The sequence below is a fragment of the Oxyura jamaicensis genome, chromosome 9, assembly GCF_011077185.1.
Source record: "Oxyura jamaicensis isolate SHBP4307 breed ruddy duck chromosome 9, BPBGC_Ojam_1.0, whole genome shotgun sequence".
Lineage (NCBI taxonomy): Eukaryota > Metazoa > Chordata > Aves > Anseriformes > Anatidae > Oxyura > Oxyura jamaicensis.
In genome coordinates, this window is record NC_048901.1 from 24245718 (window position 1) to 24257993 (window position 12276).

Consider the following 12276-nt stretch of genomic DNA (forward strand, 5'->3'; position numbering starts at 1 on the left):
TTAAAAGCATTTCCTGGTGCCCATTTGCATTTAAGGAAGAGAAGTTCAAGCTCTTAAAACTCCAAATTCTGCAGGAAATGAGGGCTGATGAACCAATATTTACACTGGATTCATTTCGGTGACTAAATGGCATTTTAGCTCTAGTTATAATGAGCAGGTATTGCGCATGTCGCCTTGCTGGTTCGGGCTTGCTCTAATGATCTGGAGGTGTGGCTACGCTTTAATGATATTCCTTAATAATTTATCAATAGAGTTTGTAAGTGCTAATTTGCACTTTTAGGTGCATATTCTCCTTTTGAAGCCGTTGTACAACCCCCCATTAATGTTAATGGGAATTGTGCTCACATTAAAAGGAGATTATACCCCGTAGGTGTTTAACATCTGACTTATCTAGGTCTTAAATTGCATCGCGGAATGTCATTTCTTTCATTCACCAAGATGGCTTTTTGCTGCTCTGTCACCACGTGAGTGCGACGGCAAAGCATGCTCAAGGAGAAAAATGGGGACGTGGCGAGTCGGTGCGCCAGCCCCAGCGTCCTGCTCGCGGCTCCAGCCTGAGCTCAGCGTGGAGAGGCTGGCGATGGACCCGCTCCGTTTGGATGCCCGCGGTGCTCGGGGGCTACCAGGGGATGTGGGAGCTGCCGGAGCTGGTGCCCAGGGCGCAGAGGGACAGCCACAACCAGGACGCAGGTTTCCCCCCCGAGGAGTGTTTAAGAGCTGCTTCTGGGGCAGTTGTGATAGCGTCAGAGGCCAGCGTTTATGAATTGACGTCTCATTAACAGAAAGTAGTGGAGGCCCGCGTTTGTCTTCTCACTCACAAAATCACTCAAGTTCAAACTGAAATCCTCTTCACTTCACTGAAGTTAATTGGGTTAAACTACACATTTAAAGATCAGTTCTCACCCCTTAGCACTTTACTAAGCCCACACTTACTGATATCCGGGATTTTGAAAGACAAACAGAATGGGAAACTCTTATCTGGGTGCAAGCACTGAGTCTGACTTCTGCAGGCAGGCAATGGCTGATGGATCCCAGGCCATAAAGGGGGGGGGATTTGAGAGGCACTAAAACCCATTTTCCCCAGAAATACGTAGTCACAGCTGGCCCTGGACACAGGGTCACAAGCCCATGAAGTGACATCCTTTAGGACTTGAACGTGGCTCAGTGCGGGTAAAGATGAGAAGCAGAGATACGGAGAACTTCACTGGAAGTCTTCTGATTGTGAGAAAATGTCCTGGAAAGGCCAGTAGTTCCCTGGCACTGCATGCCCTCAGACTTGCTGGGCTGCTCGGTTTGGGGAAAGTCCCGACCCCCGAGCACCCAGCCTCCGAAATCTCACATTGTGTTACAGCGCAGTGCCGGCATGCGTTAGAGGGAGCTGGCTGCCGAGCAGACCTTGCGATGGAGCGGGGTGATTTTATCTAACACAGGTGTTTGGTATTCATCTGCATAACTTTCTGTGCTCGCCTGCGCGCCGGCTGAAAAATATAATGAATGCCTTACATGTTAATCATGAGAGAGACAGAGCCGTCGGAGTGTGCTAGGTGATGAATTATGCATTTGCCCCACCTGGGAGTTAATATTTACCATATCTTGCTGAAATCCATTACGGAGAACAAACATTGTATTTATACGACAAGCTGCAAAGCCGTCCGCTCGCGTTGTTGCGAGCCAGCAGAAGGCAGGACGGGCGCCGTGGGGCGAGCCGGGCTCCGGGACGCTTTCTGCCGCGGTGTGCTCGGCCCCGGGGAGGGAACGGAGCCCCTGCCTCATGGCAGCCCCCCCTGCTCCCAGGGGGAAAGCGGGGTGATGCAGTACTCCTGGGGGCCCTTACACCTGGCACGGGAAGGACAGGCTTACACCAGCCCAGAGGGCAGGGGCTCCCCATCACCACCCCACAGTGGGGACCAGACCCTCCCGCAGCCCCCAGCGCCCCCAAAATGCTGCCCCAGGGCTCCTGGAACGCGTGTGCTCCTGGGCCCAGGCCCCTGGTGCCTCCTCCTGAGGTTGTTTTCACCTTGTGTCACCAAGCAGATAGCCCTGGCGCTCAGCTTGCTTTGAGAAGTGGGCACAGATGTTTGGCACTGAGGAATTTTACGCCAAAGGCCAAGTGATGGGGATGAAGAGGTTGTGCATTTATAACACCTGCGCCCACCTCACCCAGCTCTGTGCTTCCACAGGGAAATGCCTGCTGGGAGGCTCCGGGGCCTGTGCGAGCACTGAAACAAACCTCTCCCCGTTTTCTTCCTTTTCAAATGAATAAAAAGAAAACAAAAAGAGATGTCCTTTTCTCAATGTTCATTTTCCTGGCGACATTTGTAAAGCAATCGCAGTGTTTTCTGCCAGGTGCGTGCCCCAGCAGCCCTCAGCATCCCCTCCTGCCCCCTGGGCTGCCCATCTTCACCCTTGGTGCTGCGCCCGCGCAGGTTTCACCCCTTTCGGCGTGTGTTCTCTGAAATAAAAATACCCGTAAGGGAAACTCGCTGTGGAAAGTGGATGCAACTTTGTGTCCGAGTCTTTTATTTACATAAACCTGTCCACGGTGGAAAAAAACTTTGGCAACAAACGGCTCCAAAGCACCCAAGAGCACCTCAGACTGCTGCCGTTTGGTACAGGGAGCTGAAATCTCAGGAGTGCCTTCCCGGGGAAGCTGTGTGCACGTGTGTGGTGCCTGGCAGAGCAGCCGATGCCTTCATCCTCTAGATACGGACACCAATTTTCTGCCGGCACGGGTTGAAGCCCCGCAGCACGGGACCCGCACCCACAGGGCCCGCGGGGCGGCACGGAGCTGCTTGGCGCTCAGCGGCACGGCGCAGCCGGCGCACGTGGGTTTAATTCACTCCCGATTGATCCCGCAATTACAAAATTTGTTTAAAGCTGTTATATTATCTCCTTATTTGACACAATATGGCACAGTTTTGTTATAGTACCGAAAACCAAATAAGACAACTGCAGTTGGTAGGATTTCAAAGCAACATTCCCTTTAAGATGAAATCAATCCTGTTTCAAGTTTATTCCCTTGCTTTATGATCGAGGCTCTAGGGGTGTATTTTGCTGGAAAATGTCTTTTTGATTTTTCAGAAATTCTTTAGATTAATATGCAGCTGTCATTGCAAGGCAAATCCAGCCCCGCTTTCATGTGCCTCCTCTCTCCCCAGGCTGCGCTGGGGCTGCCTCTGCCGGGGAGCAGCCGGGGCGGCTCCGTGCGAGCCAGGATGGGGCCCTGCCACCCCCCAGCCCCCCGTGGCCAGCTCTGCCTCGCTTGGCCCCCACCACCATTTTTAAAGCAGGCGCAAAGTGCGGCTCAACGTATATACATGGCAGGATAAAGAGAGTTTTACTCTTCTGTGCCTGCCTCGGAGTGCCTTTTGAGAAGTTGTTTGGCTTGCAGATCATGTCGGATAAACTTTCCAGGGGGATATTTGCGAGTAAATAGGCACTGAAGGCCGTAAGCAAAGTTTAAGTATTTATATAAATATTTCAGCACTTCTTCCTTCCTCAGTGTCAATCAGCGCGGGGCTGCGGGGCTGCGACCTCGCTGGCTCCCGCGGGGCTGCGGCACGGCAGGGACCAGACCCGGGGGCTGCACCCAATGGGAATTGGACTGGGTGGTCCCCGGGGGTCCCTCCCAGCCCCTGTGCTTCTGTGCTTCTGGCCTCTTGCAGGGCACCCGGCCGAGGTGGCGGCCAGCTGAGGGCTTCGTTGCCAAAAAATGGGAGCGGTAATCCAAGGTGGCAGGGTAGTGATGGAGCTCATTGACTCAGGGCATCGCTGCTGCCGTACTCCAAGTGCTTAAAGGATGGAAATAACATGGGGAATGTCCTCCTGGTGCCTCGTGGAGATTAGTTTAAGGAAATACAAATAAGGGCCATGGGAAGAGCTGTTTGACTGCCTCCCAGCAAGGCCCTTGTCCGGCTGCTGCTGCCCTGCCTGCTCAGTGAGCAGTCGCCCAGTGGTGCCACGGCAGCTCCTGGCACTTAATTACTCATTAATGAGGTTGTCAGGCAGAGGAGGCACCGAGCACCCCTTGTACCCATGGACAGGGGCGGCACAGGGCAGCGGCGGCTCCCGGGATGAGAGCAAAGAGAGGGGCCAAGCATCCCTGCGAGGGTTTCCGTGTGATTTCCCCAGAGATTAATAAAACCTATCACTCTGAAGACCTTTGCATATTTTAATTTCTTATCTAAACTAAGCCCTGGAAACCTGGCATTTCTGTTGTTTCAAAGAATGAAAAACGCTGGTAGGGAATAATACATTAATAGCTGGAATGCTGCAAGCCGTTGTTTTACTAAGGCTGTTCCTGTGCTGGTTGAATAATTCTGTTGATTCCTCCACTTTAACATAAAATTTGTATTTGAGCTGCTTTCTCAGAAGCTTTCTGGCACAGCTGGAGATATATGATGAGTCAAAGTAGGAATATATGAATGCAGAGAGCACAGCAGAGTTTTGTGTGCTGAAGTGCTCATCTCTCCCGAAAATTTGGCTCCTCGTTCCTTTGTTCTCTGTTTGATTTCCCTTTTTCCATACTTCTTTCATATTTCCATTTTCCTTCAGGGCAACTGGAAAGAGCTGGGACAGGGTTTTTATCATGTGTCAGGAGTCCAAGTTTAGCACGGAGCCATTTGCTATTTCTGAAAACAAACACCAGCAGTCTGCCTAACAAAGCGCCGGGACGTTTTGTAAAAAATGCTGTCGACAAAATATCTGGGCCAGCCTGAACCCCCAGGCCCAGAAACATCCCTCCCAGGCAGGGATGGGGGCTGCACCCCTGCCTCGGGTGCCTTTGGTGTCCTGCGGGGGACACCTGCGGAGCTGCTGGGGATGGGGCGCATCCAGGAGCCCCGAGCTCCAGACCGGTGCCTGAAAGCACCCAGCTCTTTCCTCTCCGGGACAACGTTACAGAAAATTTCTCAGCAGAAGGTGCCGCGATTGCCTGGGGGTGCATACGTTCAGAAACCCCTGCTCTTTCTCTGCTGCTCGCCAGCGCTGTGAGCCTTTCGGAGGGTGATGCTTCTGCGAGGAGCTGGCGCCTCTCCAAAGGAATTTCCCAAACTCCTCCCTCTCCCCCCCCCCTCGTGTGTTTTATTAACTGCGGTTATGATTTGAAATGATTTATGGGGAATTTTGGCTGCTGTTCCTCTCTCGGTAACCCTTTCTCAAGATTTGATAATTACCCCAAAGCAAATCCCCAGTTTTGGCCATAATTTCTGCTGTGAACTGCAGCGGGAAGACAGGGCAGGGTGCTGCAACACTTCTCCCTGAGAGCAGTCAGTATGATGCTGCGGTGTTTCACGGCATTTGGTCATTTTCAGCAAAAAATAATGCAGTTTTCGGTAAATGCATGCTTGGAGCTCCGTGTTGGCATGTGTGAAGGCTTCCTCTCTGACGCCCGGGAGGAGCAGGGCGCGGAGGCAGCCCACCAGCAGGGCAGCCCTAGCAAGCCTGGTTTGCTTTCCAGTAGGTAGTTTGGGGGACGTGTGTCTGCGGGGACCCGCCGCTAATCCTGGGCACCTCCATCGGCATCGGCACCGCTTTTATTTGCCGTTTTGGGCTCGGGCCTGTGGGTGATTTCCACATGTTTTGGATGAAGGAGAGCCACGTGCATCTCGTGCTCAGAGCATCTCACGCTGCTCGAGATTATGCATCTGTCATGTAAGTTATTAAGTCGCTGTGGATTACATCGCATTACTGCTTAACGGGGAGATGTATTACAGAGCCCAGGAATGTCTTGCCTGTTCCAGCAAAGGACATTGTTTTCCCATATTTCTCTAGAAAGCTCGTGCATTATAATTGCTGCATACAGTATACCATGTAAAATGATCCCCATATATTTCGTACAATAGATGCCGTGTCATTTAATTAATTTAGACTAAAGGGGAATGATCAGCATTCCCTAACAACTTTTCCTCCGGGACCGTGCATGAAAGACCCTCTTTCTGTACAGCCGCCAGCGCAGGGAGGCACTGCTGGAGATAAGGTTTGAGCAGAGGGGAAATATGCCTCTACTCCCCATATTGTCCCCCAAATATATAACGAATTCACAGACATGATCTGAAGCAGCTGGTGGCAGTGCAACCCACAGCCCCGTGCACACAGAACCGGCCACGGGAGCAATGCCAGTGCAGAGGCAGTCGGGGAGAGGTGCGTGCTCCACGGCTGATATTTGAGGCTCGATGCGAGGGGATGCAGGGAGGAGACGGCCAGCCCGAGGCACCACCATCGCTGCTGGCTGTTCCTCACACTTCCACTCCTTTATTTTCTTTCCTTCAGCGAAGTGTTCTAGGGAAGTGTTGTGACTGGGGATGTTTACGGTGCGTGCAGCCAAATGCCGGTGACCGCCCGGGGTCGTCGTGCTGCGTTTCAGCATTCCTGTCCCTGCAGAACCCATTTTTATATTATGGAAATTTCTGCGGACCTTAGGCCATGAGTATTGAACAGTGCTCACCTCTCACAGCTTCTCATTGACCTACAGTACAATACAGGCTTCTTTGAACATAAAAGCATCATTGACAACTGCTCTGTTACGCCAGGAGATTGTTTACCCATGTGATGGAGGAGGCTTCTAAACTTGCCGCTAATTAGAGGCGTGCTTCTGAGGACAGCCTTCAGTGCAGGACCTGTCGCCGGTTTTGTTCCTCGCGCCCATTGCAGGTGATCTCTCACCGAGGTGTTTGCTGGTTTCGGCCAGCTCTGGGGCTGTGCCTCTCTTCTCCTTTCTGCTTTTCCCCATCCCTGCCCCGAGCAAGGGGCCGGGGCTGCGGGGAAGCTCCGCGCCTGGCAGGCACCGAGCCCGCAGTGCAAACCCTGGCCGTATTTCACACCTCGCCCTTCTTTTCCCCCACAAATTTATAGCTCCCTGCATTTACCGTAAGCACTATTTTCAGCATACATTAAGTGGGTTATTTTAATCGCGAGTAGCAGAGCTTCTCCCCCCAAAACAACTTTTCTTCTCGAGAGAGCTAATGCACACTGGAGGCACAGGTTAGCCCCCGCGATGCTCCTCGGTGAGTTAGCTGCGGAAAAGACTTTCCCTGCAGCCTTCAGCAGCTGGAGTATTCAAATATAACCACACAGCTTTCATTTGATATAATAAAAGATTCTCATCTGTATTGCTGGGTTCGATATAAGTGGTTTGCCTCTCAGATGTATTATAGCTCATTTCATATTTAGTGATACGGTAATAGCTCAAATCGTGCACTGAGGTCAAGGACAGGCATTGATCTGTTTAAACAGACACCGCTATTAATTAGAGGTGGGGTTGCACTGAAATACCCGGCCTGTGTGGGTCCCTTCAAACGCCCCAAAGCCCCGGTGCTGTCAGGTTTTGTCCCGGTGGCTGTGCTGAAGAGGAGCCGACTGCCTTGGGGCGGCCCCAGGGACAACCCCAGGATGACACCTTCTGGGTGTCGGAGCCTTCGCTCCATTATCGGAGCCTTTGCTGCAGTACCTGTCGATCCTCTTCCCACCTCTTTTTCTTCTTTCCCTTCTGAGGTTGTTGCCTAGCCAGTTCTTTCTAGGAGAGGAAGTTTTTACAAAGTCTCATGAGCCGTGTCCCATGCCTATAAAGGTTTTATTATTCGGGCAATACGGCCAAAGCTCTCACTCCCCTCTCCAAGACCTCAAACACAAAACCCAACCCTCCTCCACCCTCACACACACACACCTTTACATCCCAGCTTTCACCAGGTCATCCTAATGGAAAATACCGAACCAGCAACCAGAGTTTATACAAGTACCACCAAGCTGTCAAGAAAAGCCTTTCCACATCACAGCGGTGGTTTTATTAAAACCTTTCAACCAAAACCAAAGAGCTTCAACGTGTCGAGGAGAAGACAGTCAGAAAAGAGGTGGTGGGAAGCCCCGCGGTGTCAGTCCCAGCGGCTGCAGCGGGTGAGTGCCTTGGGGCAGAGGCTCCAGCGAGGTCTGGCTGCTCGCAGCCTCGCCTGCTCTGCCGCACACCCAGAGCTGGTTGGGAACGACCATTTTCACCCCAAACCCACTTGGGTGCCTCCCTGCCAGCCAGGGAGCAGGGTACGGCCCCCATGGGGCTGGGGGCTGCACCCACCCCCGGGGAGGGAGCGCAGCAGAGCCGGCGTTCGGAGGCTGAGCGTAGCCCCGAGTGAAAAACCTGACACAACCACAAAGAGCAGGCAGGATAAACAAATCCCGCTATTGCGAAGTTGCGGGGGCTATCCATCACTGTCAGGGCTCTCCTGACGGTACGAGCCGTCGTCGCAATTCAGAGCACCGGCAGCTAGAGCTGTCCCTGTATCTTAAGGGTATCCTTCTCAGAAGACATCAATAACAGAAAAAAAGAGGAAAAAAAAAAAAAGAGAGAGAGAGAAAAACGCTCCTTTTCAAGGGTCTCATCACACTGAAAACTTGCTTGGATTTGTGACAGCGCTTTTACATAAAAATAAAAGAATTCACAGTTTCCCCATGATGCGGTACCAAAAATCGCATTGGCAGATAGTTGAGCAAGAAGATCAGCATTTAATATGTCCTCATCACATACTCATTTTTAACTGTGAAATGAAATCTCCAATTTCAGGGGTTTGAAATAAAACCCATCTTTGGAGCCGTGCTTGGGGCACCTCCGTGCGGTGGGGTAGCCGCAGGGACCGGCCGCGTTCGCTGCCGGTGACGTCGGGCTCCGAGGCCATTTGCAGATCATGTCAGATAAACTTTCCAGGGGGATATTTTCGAGTAAATAGGTGCTGGAGGCCATTTGTCTGGTGCAGGTGGGAATATTGAACTGATACACGGTGGCATGGGGAAGAGTCAGAGCGAAGATATGCTCTAAAGCTTAATACATCTGGAATATAGATGGGAATCTACTCCAAGCTAAATGCTGTGCAGCAGTTGGCGTTGGCACCAAAGACCTGGGGGCCCCCTTCTGAGCCCCTCTCACCCAAAGCAGCTCTCCAGTGGCCTGGACACGGGGCACAGCCGCAGCTTTTGGGGTTGTGTTTGGGGCCCTTCCTGATGTGCTCTGCAGCAGCTCGACTCCCAAGCATCTTATTGCAAACCTTTTGCAGACGCAAGGCTGCCGGCACAAGCCCTGGCTCCTGCCCCGCCAGCTCGGCTGCCCCCAGTCTCACTTTGCAGAAGTTATTGCAGTTTTATAGGCAGAGATGGGCAAAAGAAGGTGGCCTCCCGTGGCTTTGCCCTGTTGCATCCCTCCAGCCCCCGACGCTGCTGCTCCCACTGGTCCCCACAGCCCCACCAGGAGAAGCACGAAGGAAATTATCAACCAGGGGAGAGGGAGAAGCATCCACATCTGTGCGGGGAGAGAATGCAATAAATAACAAATGAGATTTGATTATATAACATAATATTACTTTCAATGTAAAAATGAATTACGCTGCACTCAGTAATAAATCATAACTTTACAATTCACCAGCACAGAGCCAGCTCTGAACCACAACATCTGGAGCTCAGCCTGAGCTTCCCAGCTTTTGGGGACACCTTGACCCGAGCCTCATCTCCGGAAGACCAGATGAGAACCTGAGCCTGATTATCACGGAAGGACCTACGCGGGGAAGGAGGCATCATCCGTCCGTGGCATGATGCAAAGCTTGCAAGGAAGCCAGATGGATCATGAACTTTTTTTTTTTTCTTTTTAGAGCTACAGCAAAACAAAGCTGTAAGGTTGGCTGCCTGATCAGGTTGCCTGCTGCGGCTCAGGAAGCCCCGCGTGAGCCCACGGGGGCACAGCTTGGCCATGTCACCACCCCGGTGGCACCGCACAGCCCCAGTTGTGCCACTGGTCCTGAGGGGATGTCCCCACTGCCCTGCTGTGTGATGGTGGCAGGAGATACACCTGGAGCCACGGCCAGGAGGGCTCTCACTAAATCACACGTGTCCGGAGGCAGGACAGTGACCAGGAACAGGTGCCCCGAGCCAAGTGCCACTCGTCCGGCACTAAGCAGCATCCCTGGCCGCTTTATGGGAAGAAGCAGAGAGATGCTGGAAGACCAGGGAAAGAAATACTCGCTTTATTGCTAAGCCTGGCACAGCTGTATCTCAGTGAATTGGCTTACCTACAGCTCACAGTCCTCATTTTAAAATATGGGCATTTCTCTGCTGGAGATGCTGTCCTCTAATATTTCCCTGGTCTGAAAGCTGCGAGGGTCAATACATCAGCACTAAAGTCTGCTGAGTGTCTGGAAATAAGGCGGTATCATTTCCAAAAGTAAGTGACCACCAGGCTGCCGTTAGCTCTGACATTGCAGAGGAGGAGATGGCTTTTTGCAACGTTGATTTACTGACAATTGTTGGAAAAGAAGCAAGCAACAAACGAAAACCCAATATTTCCATTACCGTTTACTTAATAAAAAAAATATTGTAGGAAAGTCGGGCATCATAAAACGCCCATCTCCTCTCTACGTTTACAGGACCACACAATGCCTTGAGCCAGAGCAGCAATCCATTAAAGCCCAGAGCAAGCGCAGGGGCTGCTCTCCCACCAGCAGCATCCCCTGGCCCGTTCCAGCCGGGGCAGGGGCACAGCACCCACCGACAGCAGCCCCCTGCCAGCTCTGGAGCGTGCTGTGGCACGGTTCTTCCAAGAAACCCTCTTGCACACTGAGCAGTTTCTCCTCCAAGGGGTCCGAGATCATCCTCATCACTTTGCCCTCTTGCACAAAACCTCTGCTGGGTGCAGTGGGAGCGGCGCTGCTGGGACGTCGGCGCCTGCTGGCGTCCCTTATTCCTCAGCCAGTGGCTTAATCTATTCTAACGATCATCAGTACTGATGTGTGGTATAATCACCTTGTCTGTTAAAATTGCTAGAATCTGAAAGCCAACTAGATTTTAACGCCTTATCATCAGGAGTATTATTTGGTTGGATTAAGCTGGTCTTAATTCCTCCGCAGCCATCATTTCCAAGCTGTTTGGAGCCCATCAGGGCAACCCCTCGTCCCGGTCTGAATCGGTGCCTTGGCTGCACACTGGGTATTTTTATATTGCCTTTAGCAGGCAGTGACACAGGTGGACACCGAAGCACCCCAGGCAGTTCATATTCATGACCTGTCCCCGCCTCCATTCCAGGCGCCTTACAAAGCACGGCAGCAGTGGATGGATGTTCCTCTCCGGGTACCGCATGAGACCTGGTTAGAAGACCTGGCTGCAAACGCTCACGAAACGGAGCCTGGAGAAGCCAGAGCAGCACTTTCTGCAGCAGGAAAGTGTTCCCTGGGCAGGGTCCCGGGGCTGCAGGGTGCCATGGCACATCCAAGCACCCAGCACAAGGGCTCGGAGCCACAGAGAACAGCGAGGCAAAGCAGGGACCCTGTACAGCCCTTGTCCGAGCACTGATATGAGATGGAGACAGGCTCTGCTTTTGTACCTGAAAACACGGTTGTTCTTCTGTGTTCTTGTGCTTCTGGTGCAGCTGTGAACAACCCCCAGCAAGTGTCATACTAAAACCTTGAGGGACCAGGCTTGCTGCTGCCACGAGATGCTGCAGAGCTTAAAAGCTGCTTAGTAGGAGGCAAGGAGATCGTAGAGCAGACAAACATTTCCTTTACACTAATACTTTTTCTTTATCCGCAGGAATATAAACGTGCATTTAGAAAAAAAAGCTGGCAACTTACTCTTTCAAGAGCTAGCCAGAAGTGGTGAATTAAGCACATTTTTATGGAAACAAGCAGTCAAGATCAGCATGTAATGACCATGAATAACCCTTCTGTGGACGGAAGAACTGTTAGGTAAGTTATTTGATTAATTTGTGTAAAAATAAAGCACTCGAGGCATTTTAGATGTTTCCTTCAGTTAATGAGATTTCCATGATAGTTAAAAAATAACATTAGAAAACAATGCCATTAATCCTGGATTACATGCAATGTGGGCAGACTTAGTGGCATAAAGCAGGAAGATTAAGACACTTTGCTCTTCAGCAAAATAGCGGTGGTGGAGGCTACGTGCCGTATCTTCCTGCCTGAGATTAACAGAGAGGTAACGAGGAGCTGTCCCTTCGTCCCCAACGCATTGGCACAGCCCTAACTTCTCCTTTTTAAAAGGCAGAGCGTGCTTCTGAGAAAAAACAAACAATAAAAAGGGAAATAATCTTTGAAGAAATAATGCAAGACCAGATTCTAACTGCATTAAAAAGTAACAAGTCATGGTTTCAATCAGCAGCCAGGCAAGCGGCTGATAATCTCGTGTGTACAGCATATAAATCTGCGAGTGAGACAAATTGCATTTTAATTTATGTACTGAAAAGGTTAACTTCTAACACCCTCTGCTAGCTTAAGAAACCAGGAGAAGCGTGTT